General features: G+C 40.0%; 4 non-coding genes and 3 pseudogenes across 4 annotated transcripts; all 7 read left to right on the top strand.

The window, feature by feature from the left end:
* The first annotated feature begins 200 nt into the window (after positions 1–200).
* LOC125002052 lies at positions 201–319 on the top strand (annotated as a pseudogene).
* A 101-nt stretch (positions 320–420) lies between these two features.
* Positions 421–540, top strand: LOC125002639. Its single transcript, XR_007111802.1, has one exon. It is a non-coding gene; the product is annotated as a 5S ribosomal RNA (ribosomal RNA).
* Positions 541–641: 101 nt separating this feature from the next.
* LOC125002894 lies at positions 642–760 on the top strand. Its single transcript, XR_007111846.1, has one exon. It is a non-coding gene; the product is annotated as a 5S ribosomal RNA (ribosomal RNA).
* A 101-nt stretch (positions 761–861) lies between these two features.
* LOC125003191 lies at positions 862–980 on the top strand. The gene has a single exon (XR_007112056.1). It is a non-coding gene; the product is annotated as a 5S ribosomal RNA (ribosomal RNA).
* Positions 981–1,081: 101 nt separating this feature from the next.
* Positions 1,082–1,192, top strand: LOC125002982 (annotated as a pseudogene).
* A 100-nt stretch (positions 1,193–1,292) lies between these two features.
* Positions 1,293–1,411, top strand: LOC125001912 (annotated as a pseudogene).
* A 101-nt stretch (positions 1,412–1,512) lies between these two features.
* On the top strand, positions 1,513–1,631 carry LOC125003006. Its single transcript, XR_007111875.1, has one exon. It is a non-coding gene; the product is annotated as a 5S ribosomal RNA (ribosomal RNA).
* The last annotated feature ends 18,486 nt before the right edge of the window (positions 1,632–20,117 follow it).

Genomic DNA, 20,117 nt, shown 5'->3' with positions numbered 1-20,117 from the left:
GAACACGCCTGATCTCGTCTGATCTCGGAAGCTAAGCACGGTCGGGCCTGCTTAGTACTTGGATGGGAGACCGCCTGGGAATACCAGGTGCTCTAAGCCTTTCATTTTCATCAGGAGACATGGTAACATTTACATCATCAAAATACATGCAATGATCATTTTGACCACTTATATATACTGCGTTTGTGACAGTTACCATTGCTTGCGGCCATACCACCCTGAACATGCCTCATCTCGTTTGATGTCGGAAGTTAAGCAGTGTTTGGCCTGGTTAGTACTTGGATGGGAGACCGCCTGGGAATACCAGGTGCTGTAAGCTTTTCATTCTCATCAGGAGACATGGTAACATTTACGTCATCAAAATACATGCAATGATCATTTTGACCACTTATATATACTGCTTTAGTGACATTTGACATTGCTTACGGCCATACCAACCTGAAACGCGCCCGATCTCGTCTGATCTCGGAAGCTAAGCACGGTCGGGCCTGGTTAGTACTTGGATGGGAGACCGCCTGGGAATACCAGGTGCTGTAAGCTTTTCATTCTCATCAGGAGACATGGTAACATTTACATCATCAAAATACATGCAATGATTATTTTGATCACTTATATATACTGCTTTAGTGACATTTGACATTGCTTACGGCCATACCAACCTGAACGCGCCCGATCTCGTCTGATCTCGGAAGCTAAGCACGGTAGGGCCTGGTTAGTACTTGGATGGGAGACCGCCTGGGAATACCAGTTGCTGTAAGCTTTTCATTTTCATCAGGAGGCATGGTAACATTTACATCATCAAAATACATGCAATGATCATTTTGACCACTTAAATATACTGCTTTAGTGACATTTGACATTGCTTACGGCCATACCAACCTGAACACGCCCGATCTCGTCTGATCTCGGAAGCTAAGCACGGTGGGACCTGTTTAGTACTTGGATGGGAGACCGCCTGGGAATACTAGGTGCTGTAAGCCTTTCATTTTCATCAGGAGACATGGTAACATTTACATCATCAAAATACATGCAATGATCATTTTGAGCACTTATATATACTGCGTTTGTGACAGTTACCATTGCTTACGGTCATACCACCCTGAACACGCCTGATCTCATCTGATCTCGGAAGCTAAGGGCGTGGTTAGTACTTGGATGGGAAACCGCCAGGGAATACCAGGTGCTGTAAGCTTTTCATTCTCATCAGGAGACATGGTAACATTTACATCATCAAAATACATACAATGATGATTTGACCACTTATATATACTGCGTTTGTGACCGTTAACGTTGCTTACGGCCATACCACCCTGAACACGCCTGATCTTGTTTGATGTTGGAAGTTAAGCAGTGTTTGGCCTGGTCAGTACTTGGATGGGAGACCGCCTGGGAATACCAGGTGCTGTAAGCTTCTCATTCTCATCAGGAGACATGGTAACATTTACGTCATCAAAATACATGCAATGATCATTTTGACCACTTATATATACTGCTTTAGTGACAGTTAACGTTGCATACGGCCATACCACCCTGAACACGCCTGATCTCGTTTGATCTCGGAAGCCAAGCAGTGTCGGGCCTGGTTAGTACTTGGATGGGAGACCGCCTGGGAATACCAGGTGCTGTAAGCCTTTCATTTTCATCAGGAGACATGGTAACATTTACATCATCAAAATACATGCAATGATGTAAGTACTTGAGATCAGACGAGATCGGGCGTGTTCAGGTTGGTATGGCCGTAAGCAATGTCAAATGTCACTAAAGCAGTATATATAAGTCGTCAAAATGATCATTGCATGTATTTTGATGATGTAATGAAGGCAAAGATTCTATGCCATCATGATCAAAGGAAAACATTTCATGACATCATCATCAAAGGAAAACAATTGAGGACATCATCAAAGGAAGACATCCCATGACGTCATCGCCCTGTTTCATCCATCTGCTTGAGCATGCACGGAACTACGTATGGATGTAACGTTACTCCATGTGCGCGCATGTAGTCGCACGTGCGTCTGTACGTGCGCGAAAACAACACACAAGAATTAGACCAACATGCTCCCATAACTGTGTGTAAAGGTTTGTTTAAGCCTCATCCACATTGTATAATCAATATGTTTGTGTCACGTGTAGTTTAATCATGTGCGGCTGATTCTTTATCGATTTCCTTCTGAGGTACATAATGGTCTAGCTGGAACCTATTAACAGCGCTACTTGTGGCTTTACTACACAATGATGTAAGTATTATGTAAATGATTTCTTTTTTGCGTTTCTTTCGGGCAATACAGCAAACCCCAACGTCTGAGGTGGTAGCCGACGTGTGCTGTCGAGATTTGTCATTAGAAATATTGACAAGTGGTTTCCTAACATTGCTTGTATTTTGCATCAATTTGCTGTTGTCCACAATTTGAACTGACGCCGAAATAAAACGAGGCCAGTGGAGATAACGTGGTCGTTAGCATACGGTGGAGTGGGGAGCTAACTACGGGGCTAAGTTAACGTGCTAACGGCCAATTTCAATGTGTCAGAATGTGTCTGTATGTATGTTAGTATTTTATTTTTATTTAACCTTTGTTTACCTAGGCAAGCAATTAAGAACAGTTTTACCGGCTGTAGTTGTGTTGTCATTTTATTGCTGTAAGTTTTCTGTTTGTCTTGGAACAGGCTAACCGGTTTAGCACGTTGTGATGCTGCCAACTGGTACAGCGTTAAATAGTTGTACAACTACAACTATAGCCGAAGAGTCAACCTTAACATATTTGAGTGTTTATGCTCTAATGCTGGACTTTTTATGAGACATGTATAAAAGAGTGATCTATGAAAATAAAAAAGACCCCAGTTAGTTGTCATTAGATGTACTGAATCACTTGAATCTTGAATTAGAGATAAGGCAGGACTATTTTACGTTATTCCCCGTGGAGAAATGAAGGTTTTACAGACAATGCAAAATGATAAAACAAACCAAAACCAAAGGAGAGAAACTATATAAAAGTAAATATGTTAAAGGTACAAAAATAATTACATCTACTACTATTTATTACTAATACTGATACAGTTGGTAGAAGAGTGGTAGTGGTGATTTTGGTTGCTCATGCCAAAATCTGACGACATATATTATCATATCAATAGTACCATCGGACGGCAGTGTTATAGATCTCACTATGTGACACTCAAGATTAAAAAGGTTTTAAAAGAAAATTTTGGGATCGGGGAAAACCTAAATGAAACACAACCAGAGTGAGAGAAAAAAAAAAATTATCACAGAAAACAGAAGAAATTTGGAAAATCTTTCCCCCAACTCTCCCTTCCTACGCACCCCACAAAATTTACTTTAGAATGTGCCTTTAGAATTTTTTCCCTTCCATGATGTCATAAAATTTTGGTCCTTTCATAAAATTTCTTTTCCTTTGGCCAGGGAGGCTTTGAATTTTTGGCCTTTAAATCTTACGGAAATTTTTTTTGGGTTTTATAAAAACCCCTCTGGGATCTGTACATTTTTTAGTGCTTCTCACATTTTACAAATTGCCCTGCAAGCAAGACAAGGAAAAAACACTTGAATAAGCAGGGTTTTCATTGATTTTCGTCCAAATTTTTAAAAAACATTTCCCAATAACAAGCTTAAATGGCAACCAAAAAACAGCAAAAGAGCAAAATATCTCAGTAGGAGCACTCTGGGAAATTGCCGAAAGTGCAACCCTTTTCCTCAGAGAGGGCGGCTTTGAATTTGTTCCCCTTTTTTCCCATCGGGAGACATGGTAACTTTTTTACATCATCAAAAAAAACATGAAAATGATTTTTTTGGGACCACTTATTTATACTGTTTTTATGATTTTTTGACATTGCTTACCCCCCATCCCAACCCAAACCCGGGGCCCGGGTCCTGTAAGCCTTTCTTTTTCACCGGGGGACACGGGAAACATTTCCCCATCATCATAATACAGGCAATATTGATTTGGGAACCACTTAATGTACCGTTTTTTGGTGACTGCCCAAAAACCAAATACCACCTCGTAAGACCCCCCCGTTTTGCTTTTTCTCGCTTGTTTTCATTTTTGAAAGTCTAACAAATCAAACGGCCCCCACCTAGGTTTTGTATAAAACAAATTTTAAATAAGAAAAGGGCCCCAAAGTTTCTATGCCATCATGATAAAAGGGAAAACTTTTTCATGACATCATCATAAAAGGAAAAAAAATTGAGGACATCATCAAAGGAAGACACCCCAAAGACTCACCCGCCCTGTTTCATCCCATGTGGGGAAAGCATGCAGGGAAATTTAACCCGTAGGATGTAACGTTACTCCATGGCGCGCATTATCCACGTGCTTTCTGTACGTGCGCAAAAAAAACCACACAAGAATTAGACCAAAAAGCTCCCATAACTGTGTGAAAAGGGTTTTTGTTTAAGCCTCACCCCACATTGTAAAATCAATATTTTTGTGTCACTTTAAGTTTAATCATTTTGGGGCCCTGATTTTTTATCTATTTCCTTCTGAGGTACATAATGGTCCCGCTGGAACCAATAACACGGAAAACTTGGGGCTTTACTAACAATGATGTAAGTTTTAAATTAAATGATTTTTTTTTTTGCGTTTCTTTGGGGCAAAACAGCAAACCCCAACGTCTGAGGTGGTACCACGTGTGCTGTCAAAGATTTGCCCATTAAAATATTGACAAGGGGTTTCCTAACATTGTTTGTATTTTGCATAATTTGCTGTTGTCCAAAAAATTTGAACTGACGCCGAAATAAAACGGGGCCCATGGAGATAACTGGTCCTTTAGCATACGGTGGGGGGGGAGCTAACTACGGGGTTTAAGTTAACGTGCAAAGGGGCCAATTTAAATTGTCGAAGGTGCTGTATGTTTGGTTAGTATTTTTTTTTTTTTTAAACCCTTTTGGGTTTCCCTGGGAAAAGCAATAAAAACATTTAAAAACCGGCTGTAGTTGTTTTTGTCTTTTTTTATTGCTGAAATTTTTCTGTTTGCCGGGAAACAGCTAACCTTTTAAAGCAGGGTTATGCTGCCAACGGGTACAGCGTTAAATATTTGTACAAACTACAACTATACCGAAGAGTAAACCTTAACTTTTTTAGTTTTTTAGCTCTAATGCTGGATTTTTTAAATGAGACATGTATAAAAGAGGGATCTAAGAAAATAAAAAAACCCCAGTTAGTTGTCATTAGATGTACTAAAACCCATTTGCTGAAAAAAATTTGCTTAAGGGCATACCACACTAAAACCCCACCCTTGTCATCTGTTTCTCGGAAGTTTAGCAGGGTGGGGCGTGGTTATATTTTAAGGGGGAAAACCCGCCTGGGAATACTAGGTCTGTAACCCTTTCTTTTTTCATCAGGAGACATGGTAACATTTAATCATCAAAATACATGCAATGATCTTTTTTGACCACTTATAATACTGCTTTTGTGACAATTTACCTTTGGGCTTCCCGGTTCAAAACCCCCCCCAAAAAAACCGTCTGTCTCATCTGCCCCTCGGAAGCTAAGGGCCGGGTTTTATTACTTGGAGGGGAAACTCCCGGGGAAAAAATTTTCGGGTGCTGTAAGCTTTCATTCTCATCGGGAGACATGGAAACATTTAAAATCATAAAAAAATACATGCAATAAGTTTTTGGGCCCACTTTTTTAAATTTTCCGCGTTTGGGGACAGTTACCATTGCTTAGGGCCCAAACCCACCCTGAACACGGCTGTTCCCCAGGTCTGATCTCGAAGCTAACATTGTGGGGGCCCGGGTTTTTATTTTCTTGGATGGGAAAAACCGCCGGGGGAATCCCAGGTGCTGTAAGCTTTTCTTTCCCATCAGGAGACATGGGAACATTTCATCATCAAAATACATCCCAATGACTTTTTTAAAACCCACTTATATAACTGCTTTAGTGACATTTGACTTTTGCTTACCCCCATCCAACCTGAAAAACCCCCGACCCTCCTGATCTCGAAGCTAAGCACGGCCCGGGGCCGGGTTTGGGTACTTGGTTTGGGAGACCGCCTGGGAATCCCAAAGGTGCTGTAAGCTTTTCATTTTTTCCTTTTCGGGAGCCCAAGGTAAAATTTACTTTCATCAAAATCCCATGCAAGGATTTTTTTGATCACTTATATAAACTGTTTTTAGTGACTTTTGACGTTCTTAGGGCCATACCATCCTGAACCCCGGCCCCCCTAAAATTTTCAGTTTGAAATCCTAACAGAACCCTACGGACCCACCGGGGGTTTGTAAAAAAACAAACTTTAAATAAGATAAAAGGGCAAAGATTCTATGCCACATGTTTCAAAGGAAAACATTTCATGACATCATCATAAAAGAAAAAAATTTGGGGGACTTCATAAAAAGGAAAACACCCCATGACGCATCGCCCTTTTCACCCCATCGTTTTTTTTTGGATTGCGTGGGGAAAGCAGGGAACTCCCTAGGGATGAAACCCTTTTTACTCCATGTCCCGCGCATGTAGTCCACGTGCGCCCTTTACGTCCCCGCAAAAAAAACAACACACAAGAATTGGGTAAACTTTCCCCCTTAACGTGGGGAAAGGTTTTTTTAAAGGGCCTCACCACATTTTTAAATCAAATTTTTGTTCACGTAGTTTAATATTTTGGGGTTTTGATTTTTTAAATCGTATTTTCCCTCTGGGGTAAAATAATGGCCCTAGCGGAAACCCTATTAAACAGCGCTACTTGTGGCTTTTACAAACCCCAATAAGTAAGTATTTGTAAATTATTCTGTTTTTCCCATTTTTTTCCCGGGAAATACAGCAAAAAAAAAAACCGAGGTGGTAGCCCGTTGGATGCTCCCGAACGGGGTAAAAAGCGTTAAATAGTTTTTACAACTAAAACTAAGTCAAAGACCCAAACCCTTCTTTTTTAAAGTTTTTTATGCCCAATGCTGGACTTTTTATGAGACATGTAAAAAAGGGAGGATCTATAAAATAAAAAAGACCCCACTTAGTTGTCATTAATGACTAAAATCCTTGAATTTTTGAATTAAGAAAAGGGGCGGGACAAATTTTAACGTTATTCCCCCGTGGAGAAATAAAGGGTTTTCCAGCCCAAGGGGGCAAAATGATAAAAAAAACCCAAAAAACCAAAGGAGAGCCCTATTTTAAAAGTAAATTTTTTTTAAAGGGGTACAAAAAATAATTACATCAACTATTTTTTTTTTCACAAACTGTTTCATTTTTGGTAGAAAAAGGGGTAGTGGTGATTTTGGTTGCTCTGCCAAAATCACGACATAAATTATCATTTTAATAAACCATTAGGGCAGGTTATAGATCCCCACAATGTGAAAAACTAAAGTTTAAAAATTTGTTAATGAAAACTTTGATCGGGGAAACCCTAAATAAAAAACACAACCAAATTTAGAGAAAAAAAAATAAATCACGAAAAACAGAAGAAATTTGGAAAATTTTTCCCACACTACCTTTTTCCTATCGCATTTCCCCCAAAAAAATTTACATAGAAGTCCATAGAAGGGTTTTCCTTCATGATGTCATAAAATTTCTGCCCTTTTTGATGATTTCATAAAGGGTTTTTTTCCCTTTGGGCCATAAAGGCATGAATTTTTCCCCTTTGACTTACGAAATTTTGTTTTATAAAAACCTCTGTGGATCGGGACTTTCCCTTTAGTTTTTCTCAAGGTTAAAAAATTTACTCCCAAGCAAGACAAGGAACCACTTGAATAGACATTTTTCATTGTTTTTCCCAAAATTTTTTACAAAACTTTTCCCCCCGAAAAAACAACACAATGCAACCAACAAAAAAAGCAAAAAGAGCTGAATACTAGTAGGGAGCACCTGGGAAATTGCCTAAAAGGGTGCAATCTTTCCTAAAGAGGGGGGCTTTGAATTTGTTACCAAATGCTGCAAAAACCAACGAGAAAGTCCCCGTAAAAAGTCAACAAGAGCCATCCGGCTTTTTTTAAAGACAGGCAAAAGTTGAAATTGATATGCTGAAATTAAACATGCTGAAAGGGCTGCGACGTCCGCATAAGTGATGAATTGGCAAAGGTGGCAGTGGGCCTTTAAACATAACCCAAATTTCTCAGCTTTGTTCAGTTTAAACACAAATCAAAAACCCAAACCCTGGTTGGCCCCCGGGTAAAACCTTTTTTTTTCTCTCTGATTTCAAATCTACCTTTTTACATTCGACTCATTTCCCTTTGGCAGACGGGTATCATTGTAAAGTTTTCCTAAAAAACAAAAATACATGCAATGATGATTTTGACCATTTATAAATACGCTTTGTGACAGTTAACGTTCCCTTACGGCCATACCACCCCTGAAAGGGCCTGATCTCGGTAACTAAGCCGGTCGGGGCCTGGTTTTAATCTTAAATGGGAGACCCCCTTTGGGAATACAAAGGTGCTGTAAGCCTTTTAAATTTTCATCGGGAGACAGGAAAAACCATTTAAAAATCACAATATAAAATGCAATGATCTTTTTGACCCATAATAAAACTCTTTTGGACGTTACCATTGTTTAAACGGCCCCCCCCCACCCTGAAAAAAGGGCCAAAATCTCATCTATCTCGGAAGAAAAGGGGCCCGGGTTTTAGTATTTGGATGGGAGACAGCCTGTGAATACTAGATGGGGTTAGTTTTTCTTTTTCATCAGGAACAGGGAAACTTTTAACCTAAACAAAATAAAATGCAATGATTTTTTTGACCATTTAAATATATCCCTTTTGTGACATTTTACCATTCCTTAGGGCCCATAACCCCCCTAAACAACACGCCTGATCTCTTCGATCCCCGGAAGCTAACCCAGTGTAGGCCGGGTTATATTTGGGAGGGGAAAAGACCGCCTGGGAATACCATTTTGCTGAAAGGGCTTTTCATTCTAAATCAGGAGACATGGTAACTTTTTTACATCAAAAAATAAAATGCAATAAACATTTTAAACCACTTAATATACTGTTTTAAAAGGACTTTTTGACATTGTTTATTCCCCCATACCAACCGAACCCCGCCCGACCCTCGTCGGATCCGGAACAAAGCCGGTCCCCCTGGTTATACTTAAATGGGAGACCGCCTGGGAAACTAGGCCCCCGGTAAGCCTTTCTTTTCATCGGGAACATGGTAACATTTACTCAAAAAATACATCAATGATCATTTTGGGACCATTTATAAATACTGCGTTTGTGACAGTTACGATAGCTTAAGGCCATACCACCCTGAAAAACCCCCTGATTCATCTGTCTTGGGAAGCAAAGGGCAGTGTGGGGCCGGGGTTAGTATTTGGGATGGGAGCCCCGCCGGGAAAATCCCAAAGGTGCTGAAAGCTTTTCTTTTCCACAGGAGACAGGGTAACATTTACATCACAAAATACATGAAATTTATAAATTTTGACCCTTTATATATTTGCTTTTGTGACAGTTACCATTGCTTCCCCCGGCCAAACCACCCTGAAAAACGGCTTTTTCCTCCGTCTGATCTGAAGCTAACAGTGTGGGGCCCGGTTAGTTATTTGGGAAAGGGGAAACCCGCCGGGGAAAAACCAGGCCCTGTAACCTTTTCATTTTTCATCAGGAAAACATGGTAACTTTTTACAATCATCTTTATTTTTTTTTAACCTTTTTTTAAACCTTAGGAAACAAATTAAGAACATTTTTAAACCCCCGGCCCGGGATTGTTTTGGCTTTTTTATTGCTGTAATTTTTTCTTTTGTCTTGGAACAGGCAAACCCGGGTTTTACCCTTTGGATGCGGCAAACGGGTCCCGGGGGTTAAATGGGTTGAAACAACTACAACTATGGGCGAAGGGGCCACCCTTTTTAAATTTAAAGGTTTATGCTCTAATGCTGGACTTTTTATGAGACATGATAAAAGAGTGATCTATGAAAAAAAAAAAGCCCCCCATTTAAAGTTGTCATTAGATGTACTGAATCACTTGAACCCTTGAATTAGAGATAAGGCAAAAAATTTTTTTTAACTTTTATTTTCCCCCCGTGGAGAAATTTTTAAAAAAAAAAAGGTTTAAAACCAGCCCAGGCAAAATGAAAAAAAAAACCCAAAACCAAAGGAGAAAAAACCTATATAAAAGTAAATATTTTAAAAGGGAAAAAAAAAATTTTTACATCTATACTTTTTTCACAAATTTACTGATACATTTGGTTTAAAGGGGTGGTAGGTGATTTTGGTTGCTCATCCCCAAAATCTGACGACAAATATTACTATCAATATCCCAAATTGGAACGAGGGGTTATAGATCCACTATGTGACACCAAGATTGAAAGGTGTTAATGAAAACTTTGATCGAGGAAACCTAAATGAAAACAAAACCCAAGGTGAGGAAAAAAAATAAATCACAAAAACAGAAAAAATTTTGGAAAATTTTTTCCCCACCCCTTCTTCTTCCTATCGCACCCCTCAAAAAAATTTTTACATAAATGTGCCATAAAAATTTTTTTCCTTTCCCATGAGGGCCATAGAATTCTGCCCTTTTGATGTTTTCATCAAGTTTTTTCCCTTTTCCCAAAATTTTTGGGGCTTTAAAAATCTTTGCCTTTATCTTACTGAATTTTTTTTTAAATACAAGCCTCGTGGTCTGTACATTCTTTAGTGCTTCTCAGAGTTACAAATTGACTGCAAAAAGGGCCAAGGAAAAACCTTGAATAAAACCCAAGGTTTTAAATTGTTTTTCCGCCAAAGTTTTACAAAACATTTCCCGAAAAACAAGCAAAATGGCAACCAACAAAACAGCAAAAGAGCTGAATATCCCCGGGAGGGAAAACCGGGGAAAAATTGCCTGAAAGTGCAATTTTTCCCCTCAGAGGGGGCGGTTTTAAATTTTGGGGTTAAAAAAATGTTTGGAAAAAACCAACGAAAAAAGGCCCGCCGCCAAAGTCAACAAAGCCATCCGGAAATTTTTTCAAAACGGGCCCAAAAGTTGAAATTGATCCCCCTGAAATTGACATGCTAAAAAGGGGGCTGCAAAACGTCCGAAATAAGTGATAAATAAATTGGGGAAAAAGGTGAGTGGGCCTTTCCCCGATAAGCCAATCAAAAAGGCGGGGTGTTCATTTTTTAAACACAAATCACACCCAAACCCTGGGGGGAACCGGGTCGCCTTTTTTTTTCCTCTGATTCATACTACCTGTTAAAATTTCTAAATCTACTTCCTGGAAAGACTGTATCATTGTAGAAGTTTTCAGCTCAAAAAAAAAAAAATTTACTCCCAATGATGATTTTGACCACTTATATATACTGCGTTTGTGACAGTTAACTTTGCTTAGGGCCCAAAAACCACCCTGAAAAAGGGTCTGATCTCTAACTAACAGGGTTTGGGGCCGGGTTTTAAAAAACTTGGATGGGAGACCGCCGGGGAATACTGGGTCTGTAACCTTTCTTTTTTCATCGGGAAAGACATGGAACCATTTCCATCATCAATATCCCATAAATGATCTTTGTAAACCCCCTTAAAAATACTGGGGTTTGTGACATTTTCCCCATTGCTTAGGGCCAACCCCCCTAAACCCCGCCAGATCTCATCTATCTGGGAAGCAAAGGGCCTGGTTAGAACTTGGTTTGGGAGACAGCCTGTGAATACTAGATGCTGTAAGTTTTTTCTTTTTTTCATCAGGAGACATGGTAAAAATTTACATCATAAAAAATACATGCAATAATATTTTGACCACATATATATTACTGTTTTTGTGACATTTTAAACCATTCCTTAGGGCCCATAAAAAACCCTGAACACGCCTGACCCCCCCTTTCGATCCCCCGGAAGCAAAGGGGCATGTAGGGCCGGGTTAGAACTTTGGATGGGAACCACCGGGGAATACCAGGTGTTTGAAGTTTTTCATTCCTCATCGGGAAAGACATGGTAACATTTACATCATAAAAAATAAAAAGCAATAAACTTTTTTGACCACTTATATAACTGTTTTGGGGTGCCCATTTGACATTGCTTCCCGGCCCCAATACCAACCTGAACACGCCCCCGATCTCGTCTGATCTCGGAAGCAAAGCCCCCGGTCGGGCCCTGGTTAGAAAATTTTGGGATGGGAGACCCCCTGGGAAACTGGGTTTCCCCTTAACCTTTCTTTTCTCAGGAGACATGGTAAAAATTTACTTTCAAAAAAAAATACATCAATGACCCTTTTAAAACCACCTTATATATATTTGCGTTTGTGACAGTTACGATAGCTTAAGGCCAGACCACCCTAAACCCGCCTGAAAATTTTAATTTTCGGAAGCTAAGAAAGTGTGGGGCCGGTTAGTCTTGGTTTGGGAGCCCCCGCCTAGGAATACCGGGTTGTTTTAAAGGCTTTTCATTCTCATCGGGAAACTTTGGAACCCAATTACATCACAAAATACATGCAAGATGTTTTTGCCACTTTTATAAAACTGCTTTTGCCCATTTACCTTTGCTTAGGGGCCCCCCCAAACCACCCTGAACCCCCGGTTTTTTTCCGTCGACCCTTCGGAAGCTAAGCAGTGGGGGCCGGGTTTTAGTACTTGGAATGGGAAAACCCCCGGGGGGGAATTCCCAAAGGTTTGCTGAAAACCTTTTTCTTTCCTCATCGGGAAAGACAGGGTAACTTTTTTACATCACCCAATTATTTTTATTTAACCTTTGTTTACCAAGGCAAGAAATTAAAGAACATTTTTTCCCCGGCTGTATTTTTGCCCATTTTTATTGCTGTAATTTTTTCTTTTTGTTTTGGGAAACAGGCTAACCCGGTTTTTAGCACGTTGTGATGCCCCAAACGGGAAAACCAGCGTTAAATATTTGTACAACTACAACTATGCTAAAGAGCCCAAACCTTAACATTTTTGAGTGTTTATGCTCAAATGCTGGACTTTTTAGGAACAGGAAATAAAAGAGTGATCTATAAAAAATTAAAAAAGACCCCATTTATTTGGGTTTTTTGATGTACGAATCACTTGAATCTTAAATTAGAGATAAGGGCAGGCCTTTTTACGTTTTTCCCCCCGGGGAGAAATAAAGGGTTTTTACGGGACAATTGAAAAAAATGAAAAAAAAAACCCAAAAACCAAAAGGGAGAAAAAACTATATAAAAGTCAATATTTTAAAAGGGTTTACAAAAATAATTACATCTACTACTATTTATTACTAATACTGATACAGTTGGTAAAGAGGGGGGAGTGGTGTTTTTGGTTCCCCTCATGGGGCCAAAAATCTGACGCCATAAAATTTCATATCAAAGAAACCCAGGGAACGGCAGTTTTTAATAAACCACTATGTGACACTCAAGATTGAAAGGTTTTAATGAAAATTTTGGGTTTCGGGGAAAACCTAAATGAAAACAAAACCCAAAGAGTGGGAAAAAAAGAAAAGGGATCACAAAAAAACAGAAAAAATTTTGGGAAAAATTCTTTCCCACCCCTCTCTCTTCCTATCGCACCCCTCCCCAAAATTTTACATAAATGTCCCATAAAATTTTTTCCTTCATGATGTCATAAAATTTCTGCCCCTTTAAAATAAAAACTTTTCCTTTGGCCATGAGGGCAAAGAACCCTTTCCCCCTTTGACCCTTACTGAAAGTTTTTTTTAAATACAACCCCTTCTGTGGATCTTAATTTTTTAAAGTCTTCTCAGATTACAAATTGCCTGCAAGCAAAAACAAGGAACACACTTGAATAAAAGGAAAGGTTCATTTTTTTTCTTTCCAAATTTTTCAAAACATTTCCCGAAAAAAACAAGCATCAATGGAAAAACCCAAAAAAACAGAAAAAAGGGGCTGAATATCCCCGAAAGGGAGCCTCTGGGAAAATGCCTGAAAGGGGAAAATTTTTCCTCAAGAGGGCGGCATTAAATTTTGTTACCAAACCCCTGAAAAAACCCAAACCCGAAAAAGTGGGGCGCCCAAACCCAAAAAAGAGCCGCCCCCAATTTTCAGACAGGCAAAAGTTAAAATTTGATATGCGGGAAATTGACATGCGAAACAGCTGCGACTCCGCAAAAGGTGATGAGGATTGGCATGACATGGTAATTTTTAAAAATAAATCAAAATTTACATGCAATGAAAATTTTGACCACTTATATATACAGCGTTTGGGACAGGAAACCATTCTTACGACCATACCACCCTGAACACGCCTGATCTCGTCTGATCTCGGAAGCAAAGCAGTGTGGGGCCCTGGTTGGTACTTGATGGGAGACTGCCTCGGAATCCCGGGTTTCTTTTTTAAACCCCTTTTTTTTCATTTTCATCAGGAACATGGAAACACTTACAACATAAAAAATACAGCAATGACCCATTTTTGACCACTTAATATACTGCTTTGTGACTGACAAAATGGCTTAAGGGCATACCACACTGAAACACACCCATGTCTTTCTGATCTGGAAAATTTTAAACAGAGTCGGGCGGGGTTTAGTACTTGAATGGAGGCTCCCCGGGGAATAAACCAAAGGTGCTTAAATTTTTTTCCATTCTCACCCAAGAGACATGGTAACAGTTAAAATCATAAAAAACAGCAATATCTTTTCCCCCCACTTATATATACTGTTTAGTGCTTTTAAACATTCTTAGGGCCCATCCCAAAACCAAACCCACGCCCCCATCTCGTCTGATCTCGGAAGCTAGCACGGGGGGGCCGGTTAGTATTTGGGATGGGAGACCCCCCTGGAAAAACCAGGTGCGGAAATTTTTTCCCATTCTAATCGGGAGACATGGTAACATTTACATCATAAAAATAAAATGAAAGGGATGTTTTTTGATCATTTAAATATATACTCCCTTTAGGGGACATTTGACGGGGCTTACACCCAAAAACCAAACCCTGAACAGGCCAGATCTCGCAAATTTTGGGAAGTTTAAGCACGGCGGGCCGGGTTTTAGTATTTTGGATGGGAAAAACCGCCGGGGAAAACTGGGTGCTGTAATTTTTTCATTTTCATCAGGAACAGGTAACATTTAAAAATTCATCAATATACATGCAATGATCTTTTTGACCACTTAAAATATCCCGGGGTTTGGGTGACATTTTTCCCAAATTGGGCTTCCCGGCCAAAAAAACCCTAAATCAGGGCCTGATCCCTTCTGATCCGGAAGCAAGCAGTGAAAGGGCCTGGTTAGAAACTTGGAGGGGGAACCGCCGGGGAAAACCAGGGGGCTGAAAAGCTTTTCTTTTCTCATCAGGAGACAGGTAAATTTACATCATCAAAATACATGCAATGATCTTTTTTAAACCACTTTATATATTTCCCTTTAGTGACATTTGAGGGTTATTTTCCGGCCATACCACCTGAACGGGCCAGATCCCCGTCTGATCTGGGAAAGCTAACCCGGGCCCGGGCCCCGGTTGGGACTTTGGATGGGAGCCCCGCCGGGGAATACTAGGGCTTAAGCCTTTCTTTTTCCATCGGGAGACTTTGGAAAACATTTACATCACCCAAAATACATGCAATGTTTCATTTTGACCACTTATATATACGCGTTTGGGTAAAAATTTAAAACTTTCCCTTTAGGGCCCCAAAAACCCAAACCTGAACACGCCAAAATGTCTGATCTCGGAAGCTAAGCACGGCGGGGCCGGTTAGTATTTGGAGGGGACCGCCTGGAATACTGGGGGTTTGTAAGTTTTTCCCCCTTTTCATCAGGAACAGGGCCCTTTTCCCTCATCAATATACAGCAATGTTTCATTTTTGACCACTTATATATACTCTTTTGTGACATTTTTACCATTGCTTCCCGGCCATACCACCCTAAAAACCGCCCGTTTGGGGAAAGGGAGTGGTGATTCCCCGGTGGCGCGAATTTCGAATTTGCACACGACTGCCGACTTCTCTGTAAATTTTTTTGTTCTTTTTTTAAAAAACAGAAGAAAAGTTGTTTTATTAAATTTTTTGTGTTTAAATTGTCCCCCGTTTTTTTCCCCACGGCTTCTCGGGCTGTTGGGGGGATTTTTTTTTTTTTTTTTCCGCCTAAATTTATTATGTTGAACGGGGGGAGGAAGATACAATGAACCCCAATGCAAAAAGGGGCTGTAAATACAAAAAAATTTTTGAGGGGGAGCTGACGTGGGGGAGGGAAGATACAAATAAAATCGCGGTAAGGGCCTCTGAAAGGGGAAAGAAGGAGTGGGGGAAATTTAGGGGGGTAAAAAAGGGAAAAACGGACAAGAAATTTGAAATCACGATGAAGGAGGGTCCCGGGGAAAGGGCAAAGTTGATTGATGGTATAAGAAAAAAAGGGGTGCCGGGATCGGCCGGGGACAAAATTTGAAAAAGCGACATGGTCGCCCTCTTTTCCAAACCCTTACCCGTGAAAACGGGAGGCACAGAAACAAATCATGGAAAGACTTAATAAATTGGGGGGGCCCGGGCCATTTGCCCCCCCCCCCCCCCCCGGAAATTAAACGCCGTGGGGGCCCGGGGCAGGGACTTTGGCCGACGGCACGAGATTTTAAAGGGGGTTTCCGTTTTCAACGACAAGTCAGATCGCTGCCATACCCCAAAAAAAATTTTAAAAACTAGGGGGGGCTTGGAGTATTTCCGTGTGTTTCCCCCGATAGACAAATCCAAGGGGAAAGAAAAGCACCCAAGCCGGGACAAAATCTTCAGAAAATGCCCGGATTAAAGTGTTTCAGGTGGGGAGAGAGGGGCCCAAACTACCAGGGGAGGCGCCGAAGGAAAAGGGAAGGGGAGGAGGAAATGGGTGAGGAAGCGGAGGAAGAACGGACGCAAAAAACCACGAGGGCAAAGGGGGCCCAAAGGGCCCAAACAGAGCCCTTTAAGAAAAAAGGGTGAGGAGGACAGGGGGGATCGGGGAAGAGGAGGATCCGAAAACGGGAAAGGATTCGGGGGAAAGGGGAAAAAACACCTGGAGGGGGACAAAAAGGGAACGCAAAGGGAGGGGGTGGAGAGAAACCAAACCCCTGCCCCAAAAAAGGGAAAAGGGAAGAATAAGAAAAGGACCGGGGAACCGATTAAAGGGCCCATGAAAGAGGGGGAAGAGAACGGACAACCAGACTTAAACAAAGATTTTTTCAAAGATTTTTAAAGCAAACCCCAAAGGCGGAAAGACAAAAAAGAAAAGGGGCGAAAAGGACCGAAATCCGGTATGTGATTGTATAGTTTTTTGGGTTTAAAATTTTTTTTTTTTGGTTCTATTTATTTTCAGTTTTTTCCTCAAGGCCACCCAAAACCTCTATTAACCCCAAATGGGGTAAAAATTTAAAAGAAAAAAAAAAGAGCTATTAAATTTTCAAAACCGCAGCGATATTATTTTGTATTCAAGAAAAAAATTTGGGAAAGAGGACATAGTTAAAGAAATGAGAGGGGGAATGGGGGGGAGCTAAATATTATAATAAGGGGGTAGAAACGCAAGGGGGTAGCAATAATGATTAAAAAGGACTTTTTTCAAGACATAAAAGAGGTATAAAAAGAGATTAACAAGGGGGAATTTTTTGGGGATAAAAATTTAAAAATAAGAAATAGAATTCAGATTAATAAAATAAACGTTCCCCAAAAAAAAAGAAAAAGATAAGTGTTTTCCTTATTAGAGAACTTAAAAAAATAATCGCAGGGAAGTGTAATAAAAGTTGGGGACTTCAATAAAAAAATGTATTTGTCTAGATGGGGGTAAGGGAGTTTAAAATTTTGATGGGAAAGATCGAGAAAACATGCTGTCCGAGCTGATGAAAGAAAAAAGGGTTAAAGATGCATGGAGAAAAAAAGAACTCAGAAAGAAGAATTTCACAAGGGGGCAGATTTAAAAGATTTGGGGGCTAAACAAAGTAGAAAAGATTTTGGTGTTGGGCAAAGTAGCATTATTGGGTACAAAAGACAAATAAGGCATCAAAAAAAATAGCTTCAGTGAAACCCTGATGGGGGCATGTTTCCCAATTAAAAGGTGGAGAAAGAAGAAGTAGGAGGGGGGGATTGGATATTAAACCCCAGGATTAATTGAAGAAGGGATACAAGATACAAAAAAAGGATTTGCCCGACCGAGAGAAAAGGAGAAAGGAGTGTATAAGAAAATGAAGGCTAAAAACGCCCGCATGGGGGAAAGATGGGGGGAAAAATAAAAACTTTAAAATTTAAAAAAATTAGTATTTGATAAAAAGAAAAGGAAAAAGGAAAAAGATGAAAAGAAAAAAGGGTCTGAAAAAAAAATTGAGGCAGAAATTAATAGAGCAGACAAGAAGGGGGGTTATAAATATTAAACAATTTTTTGGAAAGGGAAAGATGAAGTTAAAAGAGGTTTTTTTGGGCGGAGAAATGTAAGAGGAGCGATTTTTTGAGAAAAAAAGCCCAAAAAATGCATTAAAGGTGAAAGGTGCACAGGGTATTTTTTGGGGGTTTGAGAAAAAAAACAAATAGAACAGTCATAAAGGAAATTAATGACAAAAACGGGGAAAAAGTAGTAGATTATGTGGAGATTTTTGGAAAGGGGAAAGAAATTTTTTTGGGACTCTATTTAAAAGGGGCATAGATCAAGGGAAACATAGATGAAGTGATGGAAAGTGAAAAAAGGAAAATGAGTGAAGAGGGGAAAGGGGAAAGGTGATGAGAAAATAAATAGAAGGGGGTGATAGAGGCCATAAAGGGGGATTGAAAAGTGGAAAGAGTCCAGAAGTTGGGGTAGGGATCGAAAGGTACAAAAACGACAAAAAAAGAAAGGGAGCGCAAATTCTGGTAGATGTATTCAAAGGGGTTGGGAAAAAACAGGGGAATTTCAGAATAGGAAGGGGGGGGGTGTAAAAGCAATAATATACAAAAAGAAAGGAAATAGGTTAGATTGGGGAAAAATACAGGCCAATTTTTTTTGCAAATACCGATTATAAATACTAACAAAAGTCCCCGGCAAATAGGTTTAAGGGGGGTTTATAGGGAACAAAGTACAGAAAAACGCAGAGTTACGCATACCCGGGGAAAAACATAGCAAAAAACAATACCACCCAAACAGAGATTCAATAAAAACACTTTAAAGAGGATGGGGAAAGGGGGGGTAGTGCTGGGGAAAAGAAGGGGAAAAAGGGCCCTTTTAAGAGTAACCACAGATTCCTGTTTAGATACTGGGGAAAGTTGGGTTTGGGGAGGGATGGTGGGATGGGTTTAAAAAGGCGTATGCAGGCCAAGGGGCCGGTGAAGGTAAAAGGGGTCTTGACAAAACCTTTCGATGTGGAGAGAACAGTGAGACAAGGGGTTCCCCTGTCAGCACTACTGTTCAATAGTTTTTTGGGCCCCTGGCGAAGGGTGCAAAACTGCCAGGAGGGAAAAGGGGTTCAGTTGCCCTAAAGGAGGGACCGTGTCATCAATCAAAGCAGAAAGACACAACTATTACGGTCCCGGGGCAACAACAGTGTGAAAAGGTGCTACAGATAATAAAAAAAATATGGGCGGGCATCAGGAGCCAAAATCAACCCAAAAATAAAAAAACAGGGGATCAAGTAAAATTGGAGTAAAGAGAGGATAGAAATGGGGGTTAAAGGTGGGGGAAAAAATTCATGAAGGGGGTTTGGGGGTGGCTGGGGGTGGCAAGCAAAGAGGGTGAGATAAAACATGGGTGGGGGTGGGTTAATAAAAAAAAAAAACATTTTTACACTATGGAGGGGGGGAAAAAAATAAACCTTTAAAAGGAAAAAATTATGGGGTTTAATAATTTTTTTATTCTCAAATTTGTTATATGTGATGAGAGTGTTTTGACATGCCCCGATGGGTTAAAGAATGGTGGTTTTAAAAAAAACTATTTTTTGACTTTTTAGGGAGGGGAAAGGGTGAAAAATTGCAACAAAAAACTTTTATAGGGAAAAAGAGAGAGGGTGGGCTGAAGCTCATTGATTTGAAAAGAAAGAACGGCAATAAAAGTAAGAAAGATCCAAAAATACATGAAGCGTGGGGTTGAAAAACTATGGATGGGAAAGTTTTTTAAAAGGGAAAAAAAGTGGGTGAAGTGGGTGGGGTAGGTGAAATGGTTTGTTTATAGGGTTTCAAACAAACAATGACAGTTAAAAACCCAGAGTTTTACCGGGGGGTGTTTTAAGCGTGGAGAAAATTTCTACCAAAAATAGAAAAAAGAGTGTGGGTGGGTTTTTCAAAAATTTTTTTTAACCTAAACCCCTTTTTTCTCAAAGAGAAAATTTTTAAAATAATAATAAAAGTCTGTAAAGAGCCACAATTTATGGGGCAAATA

Source organism: Mugil cephalus, chromosome 23 (assembly GCF_022458985.1).
Source record: "Mugil cephalus isolate CIBA_MC_2020 chromosome 23, CIBA_Mcephalus_1.1, whole genome shotgun sequence".
In the NCBI taxonomy this organism is placed as follows: Eukaryota; Metazoa; Chordata; class Actinopteri; order Mugiliformes; family Mugilidae; genus Mugil; species Mugil cephalus.
The sequence above is the reverse complement of the archived record's forward strand: the minus strand, read 5'-3'. Positions and strand labels throughout refer to the sequence as shown.